At 40.5% G+C, this 15,945-nt stretch overlaps 1 protein-coding gene across 2 annotated transcripts in view; it reads right to left on the bottom strand.

The window, feature by feature from the left end:
* ptpdc1a (protein tyrosine phosphatase domain containing 1a) overlaps positions 1–15,269 on the bottom strand; it is a 129,518-nt gene extending 114,249 nt beyond the window's left edge. Inside the window, exon 1 of one of the 2 annotated variants that reach the window (XM_063068410.1) lies at positions 15,149–15,269. The gene's annotated coding sequence lies outside the window, so the exon portion shown is untranslated. The remainder of the gene's footprint in view (positions 1–15,148) is intronic. The other variant, XM_063068411.1, reaches the window with a different exon arrangement.
* Positions 15,270–15,945: the final 676 nt, after the last annotated feature.

Below are 15,945 nucleotides of genomic sequence, written 5' to 3'. Positions count from 1 at the left end.
ATGATTTCATCCATGCTGGACACCATCCTAACTTGGAAATAAGTTGCTACTACTTCATGTTAACTGGGCCTAAACCATAAAACTCCCTATCCAGCAGCACCCTGGGAGTACCTTTACCAAAAAGACTGGAGCACTTCAAGCCAGCTTACTGTTCAATGGTAATTACAGATGGGGAAGAATAGCTGCATTCATGAGCAATAACTTTATTTAGCAAATAATTTTAAGAGTACAAGTTGTCTCCAGCTAATTCAAAGAGTTTGCAAGTCACAAACCAAATTTTCAGGTGGCAGAAGATCCTGCAGCCCTGCAGCAGCTGATAAATCCATACCGGTGGTCTTCCAAACACCAATCCTATGTAAGGACTTTATGCAAATCGGGCATTTATAAAGTAGGAAGGACTTCTATGAATCTTCATTCTCAACTCAAACAGAGGAAATAGTTTCTCTGTACCTCCCAATCTACAGACTCCTTTCATCACTGAAAGATACTGATTACATAACCCCTACCAAACATCTTCACTTAAGGAACAGAATCTTAAATAGTCTGACTTCATAATTGAACCTTATAAGCCCTAACGTTATCCTCATGAATCTGCACCTTACTTACTTCAGAGACCAATGTTTTATTCCATTGTGTCCTTAACTACGGACAGTATTCCAGACAGTGTTCAATTAAATCTCTACAAACAATAACTTATCTCTTACATCCCAGATCCCATGAATGAAACTCAAGAAATTTACTTGTGTACATAAAAAAACTGTCCTTATTTCTGATAGAAGAAATTAAGTATTTTCTATTGCAGAGAAGGGAAGATGGAGGGAACAAAAGGAATGATTGTGATAAGATGGGGACAAAGAGAGACTTATGATGCAAATAATAATTGATATGATTAATCAAAGTAGATCTGTGCAGTGGAGATGAATGAAAACAAAAAGAAAGAAAACATGCTGAAACTATAGATGTTATATCAGAATCACAATCAGGTTTATTATCACTGACATGGAGTATGTCAGGAAATTTGTTGTTTTACTGCAGCAGTAAATTGCATGAAATAAAAATTACAACAAATTACAAAATAAATATTCCAAAAGACAAATAATATTGTTTGTGGACAATTCAAAATTCCAATGGAGGAGGGGAAGAAGCTGTTCTTAAAATGTTGAATATGGGTCTTCAGGCTCCTGTACCTCCTCCTAGGCGGCAGTAATGAGATAAGGGCATGTTCCAGATGGTGAGGGTCTTTTTTAATCTTAGTTTATGTAGATATACAGTGTAGGGTAGGCTCTCGGCACTCCGAACTACGCCACCCTGCAGAGTAGGCTCTCGGCACTCCGAACTATGCCACCCTAGCAATCCCCAAGAGCCCTGATTCAACCCTAACTTAATCATGGGACAATTTACAATGAACAATTAACCCACCCTTTTTTGACTTTGGACTGTGGGAGAAAACCAGAGCACCCAGGGAAATGCCATCGGTATCATGGAGGATATACAGAGACTCCTTACAATCAGCACCGGAATTGAACTCTGTACCTCTGGTGTCCCAAGCTGTAAGAGGGCCACGCTAACCATTATGCTACCCTGTCACTTAATGATGGATGCTGCCTTCTTAAACCACCTCCACTTGAGGATGTCCTTGGTGATGGGGAGGAGTGGCCATGAGGGAATTGGCTGAGTCTACTGTGCATTGGATCCTCCATATCAAGCTGTGATATAAGCAGTCAGAATGCTCTCCACCATGTATCTACTACTTATTAAGTAATACAGCATGGCATATGCCTTTCCAGCCTTTCAAACCACTCCAGCCCAGCAACACTGATTAACCCCAACCTAATCATGAGACAATTTACATGACCAATTAACCTATCTGGTACATCTTTGAACTGTGAGAAGAACACTGTTCCTTGGGAAAATTTGTAGAAATCTGCAAGAGTCCTTGGTGGCTCTTAATAAAGTAGAGCCAATTAATTCCTTGATCTTGCTGACATTGAGTGCAAGGTGGTTGTTGTGGCACCACTCAACCAGCCCACCTATCTCATATCCTTGCTGCCATCTGAAATGCTGCAACAGTGGTCTCATCACTGAATTTATAACTGCTATTTGAGTTGTGCCTAGCCATATAGTCATGAGTGTAGACAAAGTAGAGCAGTAGGCTGTAGAGAGTTATATATACAGAATACTGCAGTATTTGAAAATCCAAAATAAAAGAATTCTGGAAATATCCAGAGAAAAGAACCACATTAACTTTAAAAGGTTATTATCTTTTATTGAAATTAACCAATTCTGATACAAACTAGAAAGGCTTAATTCAACAACTTCACTGAGTATCCACAAGGCATATTACAACCCTTTGAAGATTAGATGCTGTTCTGGTCTAATACTGGGCTTCACAGTAAAAGATCAAAAGGCAGAAAAGTCAGAGTGAGAATTAAATGGGCAACTGGAAACTGTGTGTTCTGCAAAACAATTACCCATTCTGTCTTTGTTTCTTCCCTACAAACAAACCACCCCACTCCACCCTTACTGAGCACTGAACGTAGCACAGGGCTGCACAGATATCAGAATGGTGGAAATAAAAGAATGATGCATGTTGCTTCTCCTGAAGCCGCATGAGCTAGTATCATGAAAACATGGACACATGTTGGAAATGGAAGAATAAATCATGGAGTCAAAAGAAAGATTCTGAATACAAAATATCTTCCTGGTGTTGGCATCACATTGAGTGTGGAGGAATCTACAGAAAGTGGAGGCTGGTGATAGAAACCTATTCTTGATCAAGGGAACACACATCAAAGTTGCTGGTGAACGCAGCAGGCCAGGCAGCATCTCTAGGAAGAGGTACAGTTGACGTTTCAGGCCAAGACCCTTCGTCAGGACTAACTGAAGGAAGAGTTAGTAAGAGATTTGAAAGTGGGAGGGGGAGGGGGAGGGGGAGAGGGAGATCCAAAATGATAGGAGAAGACAGGAGGGGGAGGGATGGAGCCAAGAGTTGGACAGGTGATTGGCAAAGGGGATATGAGAGGATCATGGGACAGGAGGTCCGGGGAGAAAGACGGGGGGGGGAGGGGGGAAACCAAAGGATGGGCAAGGGGTATAGTCAGAGGGACAGAGGGAGAAAAAGGAGAGTGAGAGAAAGAATCTGTGTATAAAAATAAATAACAGATGGGGTACGAGGAGGAGGTCGGGCATTAGCAGAAGTTAGAGAAGTCGATGTTCATGCCATCAGGTTGGAGGCTAACCTCCAACCTGATGGCATGAAACAACACCTTATATTCCGTCTGGGTAGCCTCCAACCTGATGGCATGGAACAACACCTTATATTCCGCCTGGGTAGCCTCCAACCTGATGGCATGGAACAACACCTCATATTCCGTCTGGGTAGCCTCCAACCTGATGGCATGAAACAACATCTTATATTCCATCTGGGTAGCCTCCAACCTGATGGCATGAGCATCGACTTCTCTAACTTCCGCTAATGCCCCACCTCCCCCTCGTACCCCATCCGTTATTTATTTTTATACACACATTCTTTCTCTCACTCTCCTTTTTCTCCCTCTGATCAAAGGAAGGCAGAATTACAGGGAATGAAACAGATGGAGTCAAAAGCCCATTTGATTATGATAGAGATGATGACGCAGTTCAGAATAAAAGGAAGACATGTTGGAAATATTATGAGGGAAGTATCTTCATCAGATATAACTAAACCGGAAAATCCTTACAAGAATGCAAGAGAATGCAATTATGGTATGTATGGACATATAATGCTACTACTACGTCAACTCTGGCCTAAGAGGCCGGCATCGGGCACGATGACGGACTCTCCACTTCTCCCTCTCCCTCATCAGTGTGTTCAGTTCATCTACATTAGCTGTGCCGCTGTCTTCTAGGAGTGTGTTGACCATAGTCTTGGGAGGGCGCCCAGGGTTCATCCTCCCGTGCTTGGGCTCCCATATGATGATTAGGCTGGCAGGTAGCTCGGGGTGGCGTAGACAGTGCCCCGCCAGCTGCAGTCTTCTTGCCTCGATTTTAGTGGTGAGCATCAGTAGGTTGTTATAGAGCTCGACGTTCGTCATGTGCTGTTGCCAAATCACATCAAGAGCCATCCGGAGCATTCGTGTATAGTAACCATCTAGAGACTTTCGCATCATCTTGGTAAGTGTCCACATCTCGCATCCGTACATGAGAATGGACTCTATGACTGCTATGAAAATCCTTTTTTTAAGCCCTCTGGTCAGGGTCGACTTCCAGATTTCCTTCATGTCATTCATAGCCCTCCACGCTAGCGCCTTCCGTATCTTTATGTCCTTCTCCGAACTCATCATTCTTGACCCGAGGTACTTGTAGTCAAAGACTTTCTTAATGGTATCATTATATAATATAATAGTCCATACCTATCATTGAGATGAAGATATCAAAAAGGACAGAATCAGAAATGCATCATGTGAAAGCATGGTGGAAACTGGCAGCAAAATGTGATGAAACTCAAGTTCTGTACTGAGCAGACATAGTACCAATATGTCCAATCAATATATCAGGCTCTCCAACCCCAAGTAGGATTTGGAACAAGTAGGATGGTTCCATTTATATCACAATGAAACAAGCAATAGGATGAAGCTAAGTACTTTTTGTAGTTACATTTACATTATTAATGTAGCGTGTTACTCTTGATGTTGTCTCCTGAAAATTGAAGAAAAAAAAATCAAACTCAAAACAGTGATCACTTTGTATAGTAGCTCTAAATAAAGTAATCCGTTACTTCAATTTTCCATCCCACCCAACCTACTTTTGGTCTCTATTCTTACTGCTCAAGGAATAGAACTTCCAACGAGGAAGGTTACTCTCCTCAGGAGCCAACCCACAAATTCAACTATTTAATAACCAGCCTTTCCAGTTTTACAGCAGCACTGGCAGCCACTGTTTATCAGGCTAATTCCTAATATTATGAATTTGCCCGATCATGAGAAACTAATCAATTTTGGTCTATACACAAAGTTTAAAAGAAAGAACAGTGACTACATAAAGATTTTAGATCTTGAAGGAGCATGACAGGGTAGATGTTGAAGTATTTTAACCAGAGAGAAAATCTTAAACAAGGGGATAAGGGAGCAATCTTTTAAAATAGAGATACATAGATATTTCTTTCAGAGGGCAATGCATCTCTACTCTTGAGAGTTCTGGAGACCATACCATTAGATGACTTTCTGAAAGTGTGTGTGTGTGTGTGTCTGTGTGTGTGTGTGTGTGTGTGTGTGTGTGTGTGTGTGTGTGTGTTTCTCCATAGATGCTGCTCAACTTGTCAGATACTTGACGTTTTTTTTTAGATTGCTATGTCTATATCTTAAAGCGCCAGCAAAACATTTTTAAAACCTCCTCTCCTGTGCTCACTTATCTCAAACCTGCATCTCCTTCACACAAATTAACTACAATTAACCACCTCTCACCACCTTCTCTCAGACAGCACAACCATTACTTGTATCCTTCAGTGTGAGGGGTAGGGGAAAGTAACAGTATGGAATATATTTTCCATTAAAATTAGATTTATTTTTATTCTGGAAGTTTGGCTAGATTTACTGAGCCCTCTTCAACAAATTTAAAGATGTTTTCTTCTACTGAAATTTAATTGTTCCATTCTCCCTGTGATAGGAAATCTGTCTAGCTAGCTTCTAGCACTAGTTCAGAGCAAAGTACATGTGACAAAAACAACCATTCATCAAAGGCAATCTAAGAAGAAAAAGGTACACTATTTGAATGACAAAAGAGGCTATTGCTTTTCTTTGTGTCTACTTATACTGTAGGCATGTGCAAAAAAAAGTTTGAAAGGACACTGTGAAATTGAATCACGATCTCCAAGTGCCAAAACAATATCTAAAAATGCAATGGAAATGGTGCTAATTAAACACTTGAAACATAGTCTAATGTATTTATCCAAGCATATATTCCTGCAAAAATCGAACAAAGAAAGCCTTATACAACTTTAAGTTCAACAAGCTTCAGCTTCTTTCAGATTGTGGCATACAGCAGTATAAAATTTTACCAAAAAGACAATAATAGCTTTGTATAAACTATTAACAACAAAACTTCAGAGTTTTGTTGAAACACTATTAATACACATTCAAACTTTATGAATACAATTATAGATTATAGTCAGCTTGCTAAGAAAGGCACAGTACACAAATTGAGCATTTTCCTCATAGATCAGCATCATTTATACAATGTGATGAATGCTTCATTTGTAAATAAACAAGTTCATAGATCTTACATGCAATTTCATCTACTGGTGTATGTAATAATATCCCTAATTCAATTGCTGAATGAATATAAACAAACCATCAAAAAATAAAATACAGAAAAATGATTGAGCTTACTTTAAAATACCTGTACACCGTAAGTTCAAAGTGAATATCCAAATGTAATATTTGGAGAGAAAACCTACTGGGACAAAGACCTACAAATAGCAATGAACAGCATAATCAAAATGATGTTTCATTGGCGTAGATGAAAAAGGAAATGTTGACCAGAAGATCGAAAGAACTTCCCTGTTTTGAATAGCACAGAATCCTTTATTTCCACTCTGAATGACAAGACCTTTCAGAATATTCAAACCGTGACTAAAGTACTCACTAGGCTTAGATATTAAAGTCAAAATAGTTTTGCAGACAATTTGTTGAAAATACTAAGTAAATTTCAATCTCCTTTGTTGTACTTTTATTGCCCAGGTCATTCGTAATATTTTCAACAACTTCTCATTTTATATTAGCATTGGCATTTTACATGAATAGATCATGCATCTGACACACAAATACAAATATTTCTCCACAGCAATTGTATTAAAAAGCTTCTTCTCTAACATTCCTATTGCCAAACTAAAGGAGGACACGCAATAAACAGAAATAATCCACAATTTAACTATTCAAGGGGTCTCTGAGTTACCAAGTGATAATTACTGTGCTCTTGTTCAATTCACAGAAACACTGTAAAATAACTGAAGTTAATTAGAAGTATAATACAATATTAATAGACAAATCATAAACAAGATAAAATCTGTAGATGCTGAAAATCTAAGCAACAGATAAAATGCTGGAAGAACTCAGCAGGCCAGGTAGCATCTATGGAAAACAGTACAGTCAACATTCGGGCTGAGACCCTTCATCAGGACTGGAGTAAATAAGATGAGAAGTCAGAGTAAGAAGGTGGGAGGAGGGGAGAAAGAAACACAAGGTGATAGTGAAACCAGGAGGGGAGAGAGGAGAAATAAAGAACTGAGAAGTTGATTGGCCTCCAATCTGATGGCATGAACATCAATTTCTCGAACTTCCCCATTCTCTTGCCCACCTTACCTCCTTACCTGCCCATCACCTCCCTCTGGTGTTCCTCCTTTTTCTTTCTTCCATGGCCTTCTGTCCTCTATCAGATTTCCCCTTTTCCAGCCCTCTATCCCTTTCACCAATCAACCTACCAGCTCTTTTCTTCATCCCTCTGCCCCTTCTCGGTTTCACCTATCATCTTGTGATTCTTCCTCCCCTCCCCCATCTTCCTACTCTAACTCCTCATCTTTTTTTCTCCAGTCCTGATGAAGGTTCTCAGCCCAAAATGTCAACTGTACTCTTTTCCATAGATGCTGCCAGGCCTGCTGAGTTCCTCCAGTATTCTGTGTGTGTTGCTGGGATATTAATAGAATGGAACAATATCCAATAATCTGGAAAATTTGTCAATCGAGCTTCATCAAAATCACAAGCATGCCGCATTAACAGTTTTACTTTTAATCACATACTACCACAGGGTGGAAGAACATATACAATCCAACAAGATAAAAGAGAAGTTTGTAGTGTGCTACATTATTAGCACAGAATTCAATCCCTACTAACACTGCACATCCTGTGCATGCTTTTCCTCAATACTGCATATTACAAAGACACACTGTTCATAGAATTGTACTAACATGCAGCACAGGAATTGGTTCCCTTGGCCCATCGCCATGCTGACCGCAATATCTATTTATGCTAATCCTATTAGCTAGCATTAGGGCCTTATACCTTAAATCTTTCCTAACCAAGTACCTACCCAATACAGCTTAAATGGAGTAATTATATTTGCCCCATTCCTCCATTCCAGATATTCACTACCTTCTGTGTGAATAACTCTCAAATCTTTTAATTTTTCCCCTCTTGCTTTGCACCTGTGCCTCTGTTTCAAGATTTCCCAGTCCTGATAAAAGAATGCTACTTATGCCCCGTAATTTTATAAACCTCAATAAACCTCCTGTGTTCCACTGAGAATAAACCCTCTATCTGAAATTCCCTTCTAACTACAGAACACCATACCAGGAAACATCCTGGTACATCTTTACTGCACCCCCTCCAAAACATCATAGTCATACTTTATTGATTCCGGGGGAAATTGGTTTTCTTTACAGTTGCACCATAAATAATTAAATAGTAATAAAACCATAAATAGTTAAATAGTAATATGTAAATTATGCCAGGAAATAAGTCCAGGACCAGCCCTCCAAGGGAGGAGTTGTAAAGTTTGATGGCCACAGGCAGGAATGACTTCCTATGACGCTCTGTGTTGCATCTCGGTGGAATGAATCTCTGGCTGAATGTACTCCTGTGCCCAACCAGTACATTATGTAGTGGATGGGAGACATTGTCCAGGATGGCATACAACTTGGACAGCATCCTCTTTTCAGACACCACCGTCAGAGAGTCCAGTTCCATCCCTACAACATCACTGGCTTTACAAATGAGTTTGTTGATTCTGTTGGTGTCTGCTACCCTCAGCCTGCTGCCCCAGCACACAACAGCAAACATGATCGCACTGCCCACCACAGACTCGTAGAACATCCTCAGCATCGTCTGGCAGATGTTAAAGGACCTCAGTCTCCTCAGAAAATAGAGACGGCTCTGACCCTTCTTGTAGACAGCCTCAGTGTTCTTTGACCAGTCCAGTTTATTGGCAATTCGTATCCCCAGGTATTTGTAATCCTCCACCATGTCCACACTGACCCCCTGGACGTAAACAGGGGTCACCTGTACCTTAGCTCTCCTCAGGTCTACCACCAGCTCCTTAGTCTTTTTCACATTAAGCTGCAGATAATTCTGCTCACACCATGTGACAAAGTTTCCTACCATAGCCCTGTACTCAGCCTCATCTCCCTTGCTGATGCATCCAACATCCACATCCTTCCTGTAATATGACGACCAGAACTACATACAATTCTTCAAAAGGTTTATATAAAAACATGACTTCCTGACACAAGAGATTCCGCAGATGCTGGAAATCATGAGCAACACACAAAATGCTGGAAGAACTCAGCAGGTCATGCAGCATATATGGAAATGAATAAACAGTCAGCGTCTTGAGCCTGGAAATGTTTCATCAGGACTGGAAAGGAAGGAGGAAGACTTCTTGGATTTCATCACTCAATACCACAACCAATGAAGGCAAGTAGGTCTTCCAATTTCAGAGAAGTATCGACTTGCATACAAAGAGCACTCAGTAGATGAATGCTCTGAAAAAGATCCTTCCATTTACTGTATGGTTTCCTTTTACATTTGACTTCCCAAATTGCAAAACCTCATACTTGTCTAGAATAAACTCTATTTGACATTTCTATGCCTACATTTCTAATTGATCTACAGTATAGACTCAAAGGTCACTTTATTAGGTAAACCTGTATGCCTGCTCATTAATGCAAATATCTAATCAGCCTATCATGTGGCAGCATAGAAGCATGCAGACTTGACCATGAGGTCAGTTGTTGTTCAGACCAAACATCAGAATGGGGAAGAAATTTGATCTAAATGTCTTTGATCATGGAATGATTGTTGGTACCAGAAGGAGGTAGGAGAGGTACTTAATGAATACTTTGCTTCAGTATTCACCAGGGAAAAGAACCTTGGCAATTATGGGGATGACTTACAGCAGACTGAAATGCTTGAGCATATAGAAATTAAGAAAGAGGATGTGCTGGAGCTTTTGAAAAGCATTAAGTTAGATAAGTTGCTGGGACCTGACGAGATATACCCCAGGCTACTGTGGGATGTGAGGGAGGAGATTACGGAGCCTCGGGCAATGGTTGCATCATCAATGGGGATGGGAGGAGTACCGGAGGATTGGAGGGTTACAAATATTGTTCCCTTGTTCAAGAAAGGGAGTAGAGATAACCCAAGAAATTATAAACCATTGAGTCTTACATCAGTGGTGGGCAAGTTTTTGTAGAAGATCCTGAGAGACAAGATTTATGAGCATTTGGAGAGACATAATCTGATTAGGGTTAATCAGCATGGCTTTGTCAAGTACAGGCTGAGCCTTACAAGACTGACTGAATTCTTTGAGGATATAACAAAACACATTGATGAAGGAAGAGCAGTGGATGTAGTGTATATGGATTTCAGAAGGGCATTTGATAAAGTTCCCCATGCCAGGTTCACTCAGCAAGTGAGGAGGCAAGGGATCCAAGGAGACCTTGCTTTGTGGATCCAGAATTGGCTTGCCCACAGAAGGCAAAGGGTGGTTGTAGATTGTTCATATTCTGCATGGAGGTCAGTGACCAGTGGTGTTCCACAGGGATCTGTTCTGGGACCTTTCTTCTTTGTGACTTTTACAAGTGACCTGGATGAAGCAGTAGAAGGGTGGGTTAGTAAGTTTACTGAAGGCACAAAAGTTGGGGGTGTTGTGGATATACTGGAGGGGTGTCATATGTTACAACAGGACATCAACAGAATGCAGAACTGGACTGAGAAGTGGCAGATAGAGTTCAACCCAGATAAGCGTGAAGTGGTCAAATCTGAAGCCAGAATATAGTATTAATGGTAAGACTCTTGGCAGTGTGGAGGATCGAAGAGATCTTCGGGGTCCATGTCCATTGGCCACTCAAAGTTGCTGCGCAGTTTGATAGTGTTGTTAAGAAGGTGTATGGTGTTTTGGTATTCATCAACCATGGGACTGAGTTCAAGAGCCGTGAGGTAATGTTACAGCTATACAAGACTTTGGTCACTCCCCACTTGGAGTACTGTGTTCAGTTCTGGCCATCTCACTACAGGAAGGATGTGGATACTGTAGAAAGAGTGAAAAGGAGATTTACAAGGAGTTGCTTGGATTGTAGAGCGTGGCTTATGAGAATAGGTTGAGAGAACTTGGCCTTTTCTCCTTGGAGCAACGGAGGATGTGAGGTGATCTGATAGAGGTGTACAAGATATTGAGAGGCATTGATCATATGGGTACCCAGAGGCTTTTTCCCAGGGCTGAAATGGATAACACAAGCGGACATAGTTTTAAGGTGCTTGGAAGCAGATACAGAGGGGATGTCAGGAGTAAGGTTTTCCACGCAGAGAGTGGTGAGTGCATGGAATGTACTGCCGGTGACAGTGGAGGAAGCAGGAATAATGGATCCTTTTAAGAGACTCTTAGATAGGTACATGGAGCTTGGTAAAATAGAGGGCTATGCAGTAGGGTAATTTTAGGCAGTCTCTAGAGTGGGTTACATGACTGGCACAACATTGTGGGCCGAAGGTCTGCAATCTGCTGTAGGTTTCTATGCTCTGTAAGGGATGGTGTGAGTATCTCAGAAACTGTTGATCTCCAACAGTCCCCAGAGTTATACAGAATGGTGCGAACAAAAAACATCCAGTGAGTGGCAGTTCTGTGGGTGAAAACATTTTGTTAACGAAAGAGGGCAGATGAAAATGGCTGGACAGATTTAGCTGACAGAAAAACAACAGTAACTCAGATAACCACACGTTACAACCATGGTGTGCAGGACAGCATCTCTGAAGGCACAACACAACAAAACTTGAAGTAGGTGGTCCACAGCAGCAGAAAAACACATAGTACCTACTTTATTAGGTATAGGAGTATATGTTCCAAATCATTTGACAACTTTGCTCACTATCCACAGCACCAATTTTTGAGTAGTCTATAAACTTACGAATCAGCCTACCTACATTTCCATACAAATATAAGTCCCAATACTGATCCTTGCAGAACACCAGCGGTCACAGACTATCTGTCAGACTAATAACACCCCCACCACTTCCCTCTGTCTTCCACAACCAAGCCTTCTTGTACCTGATCCAGGGCTAATGAAGAAATAAACATCTCAGAGCCTCAGCACTCACCTCCCACTTTCAGAGATAGAACTTTTCAGGCTCTGGGGATCTAGGCACCATTAGCCAGAAGGTGGTGAGTTTGTGGAATTTATTCCCACAGGCATTGTTGACGCCAGGTCATTGGAAGTATTTAAGGCAGAGCTTGGTAAGTTCTTGAGTGGACACATTATGAAAAGTTACGGGGAGAAGGCCTGGGAGTAGGGCTGAGGAAGGGGAAAAAGGATTAGCCACGATTGAATGGCAAAGCAGACTCGATGGGCCAAATGGCCTTATTCTGCTATGTCTTATGGTCTAATGAATTCCAGTATTTTTAGTTCTTCCTCATGCAGATGTTTTCCAGTATGTCATTGTAACTCTCAAGCCTCCATACTTTTCTCCCTAATGAATACAGATGAGATGTAGTCATTTAAAATCTCACTCATATACCCTACACTTTTCCTGATTTCTTTAAAATTCTACTGTGATTACTCTCATTTTTCAATTTATACTATGCCCTCCATTCACCCCATATAACAGAAGTGCAGCATTCACAGAGCCCTCAGCATTGTCAAGGACCTGTCCCACCTGTCCCACTATTTCTCTGACCTCCTACAATCAAGCAGAAGGTACCTCAGTATAAGAAACAAGGACTGTTAGGCTGGGTAACAGTTTCTTCCCCCAGGCAGTGAACTCCTGAACACCCTGTACCACCCAATACACATTATTTATGACTGCAATAGTAACATTACAATGCTGTATATTTAGCTAGATACACTTTGTCAATTTGTATATCTACACTATTATCTGTTAACAAAATAATGTGAACACAATAATATGTGCTGAATGTGATATATATACACTGTGTTTTGCACCTTGGTCCCAGAAGAATGTTGTTGCATTTAGCTGTACAAATGTGTATGGTTGAATTAAATTAAATTTGAGCTTAAGTTTAATTAGCAGTATTGATTGTGCCTACAGACAGCGCCCAATTTATTTTTACCTCTTAATTTTTCTTAACTCTGTTCAAACTGATCATTCAAGCCAAAGTTTTTTCTTTCCATTAACTTTTTCCATCAGAACTCACTGTCCACTTTTTCATCATGCCTTTTTAAAAGTTAAACATCTTGGAATATTTAATTCCCATCATGCTAACATTTCAAACATATCTTTGTAATGATAGCAAGTGCAAGGAAGCAAAAAAAATTACAGTAAACTTAACAATCAGCCACATGCATATTTCAAAAGTTGTGAACAGTCTGTGACTACTTAATTAAAAAGACAGGAAACAGAATCGAAGCAAAACTAGAACTCCTATCCTTTCTATAGCTGAAGTTTTAACTTAAAAATGTGGTTTTGCTCAACAGTGGAGAACTCCACAAAAAACAGAGCTTTGTTAGCAGAATCCAAGCAATCAGAAGTTACAGAAGATGCTCAGATATGTTACCACTGGCTGTTTTGTACAAGTTGATTTGATAAAGAAGTGCATGCTTCAATTGTGGTCTGTCTCCTTCTCTGTTATACAACTGTCATCATATCTAAATAATGATTCTAATGCTTTCTTTCCCCGGCTAGCTTGGACTACAAATCACTATGAAATAGCACTAGTACAGCCTCTGAAGACAAAGCCAGAATCACAGACAAACCCAGGAATGATAAATGTAGCATATATGAAAGCTGAGACGAAGGCTCAGAACTTCTTCATTATGATTTACACCAGTACTTCAAACTTTAGAATAAAACAAAGATATAAAACTGAGCATCCTTTTTCAAAAGCACTCTTTAGTTTCACACTTCAACACTCTGGAGAAAATATGGACAATACACAGTCAGTCTTTCTACTTATTTTCCGTACTCACTTCAATTTCCAATATACTTTGATTTGACCTTGCATGCATCATAGCCTATCAATTGCACAGAATATGGTGCAGCATAAATTACAGTCAAAAACTTACCTTCCACATAGAAAAAAGTAAAAATTCCAACTTTATCAAGCAATTTGATCAGTGGAGGTACACTAACAATTATTTCCGTTACTTTTCTCAGACAACAAAAAATCAAGAGATTTGATCAGATGCAGAAAGCTAACATACTCTCCACTTATTCACTATTTGGACAACACCATAAGCTTAGCCTCCCAGGCATCAGACTTTCCCACAATGAGAAAGATGATGCATGAAACCTATGTTAGGAAAACAAAACAACAAACAAGGCTCTTACTCTTGGTCCCCATCTAGTTCCCTCAGGAAAAATGTAAATCATTATTACTTTCATTGATCAAGAGGAACTTCATGGTGTTATTTTTCCTTAACTCTGGAATTTAATCATGCAAGTTGTTAATGAACAGCCAATTTATTACTTTCAAGTCATGAATTATGACATAAAAGCAGCTTTCAATTGCTAAGATCTTTAAAAATTTTATTTATTCATTTTATCAATGAGACAGCCACTTAAATCCATATCAGAAATCAATTTCAGGCTGCCTACATGCAGCTGAATTAAGCTTCATCACAGGTTAACAGAAATCGAGTTTTATTTTTAGGAGTTGAAATATAATAGTGCAGTAATGCACCTTTTAACATCCGCCAGAAATAAGGTTTCTAAGGTTTCCTATATATAAATATTTCATTAGTACATACAATATAGTTGTGTTTACAACGACCTATTGTAGTGTTTCGGGTCATATTTCCATAATAAAAAAAACTCACGTATTCAGATGTGATAAGACAAAAAGGGGTGTCTGTTTACATGTCACTACTGACAGTATTACAAATCATTTCAAAAGGGAAATAAAGATGGAATTCAAAATCGTTTTGTCGCGATTATTTAAGTACAGAACTACAACACTGAAACAAGAGGTAACCCAGGTGCCTACAAAAACGCAGTAGGCTGTCAGTCAAGAGCAACCCGCCAGCCGGGCCTCGGTGTGCAGGCCAACGGGCCCTTTACCGGCGCCTCCGCCGGTGTAATCCTGAGCAGACTACGCCTCCGCGTTTCAGCCGCTGCTCCCTGCCGATGGTTCCGACCACCCCCTATTAAAGACTGCCTGCCTGCCTACCTACCTCCCTGCCACCGTCTCTCCCCTCTCCGTTATTTCAACCGCAGCTTGCGATCGCCCAGCAGCTACCCCCACCGTTACCGGCTGCGATGGCGGCCGCCTCGCCGACAGAGCCGGTCCCGCCGCAACCGTGCGCGAGCGGAGCGGAGATCACGTGCCCTGGCCGGGCCGGGGGGGTGGAATCTCGCAATTTACTACGGACGCTTACCACGGAAAGCATTTTCAATATGATGATGTACAAAGCAGAACTCTCCCAGAATATTTCCCAACAATGATGATTTATCAGTGAATACAAACACCCAATTAAAATATCATACTCGTAGATACTGCGTACAATGGCCCCTCTGTAAAGATTTACTTTTGTGCTGCATTTTGCATGTCTCTCATAATATTCTAAAGCAATTCGAGGCAGTGTTAAAGGTAACAGCAAGTACTTCGTGCACATCTCTCACGGAAAGCAATATAAATAACCAAACAATCTGCATTAGTAATACGGTATCAATCAGTAACTAAAAAAAAGCCATCACTAAAGATAATTACCCTGCTCTTCGTAAAAAGTGCCGAGGCATCTTTTCATTCACGCGAAAGAATTATCAGGTCTTGGTTTTATATTTAATGCGGAGGTCCCTATATAAAATAATGCGATACCTGTTCTGTTCAGGAAGTATATAATGAAGAGAAAGGAACTGGCAGGAAAAAGAAAGTGAGAATAGGCTCCTCTTCAGTGTGTAATTCCTCTGAAATTCCACATCACATGGGACGGTATTTCTTCCCGACTGCATGTTGGAATCGTTAGGACAG

The sequence above is a fragment of the Mobula hypostoma genome, chromosome 15, assembly GCF_963921235.1.
Source record: "Mobula hypostoma chromosome 15, sMobHyp1.1, whole genome shotgun sequence".
NCBI classification, from domain to species: Eukaryota; Metazoa; Chordata; class Chondrichthyes; order Myliobatiformes; family Myliobatidae; genus Mobula; species Mobula hypostoma.
The sequence above is the reverse complement of the archived record's forward strand: the minus strand, read 5'-3'. Positions and strand labels throughout refer to the sequence as shown.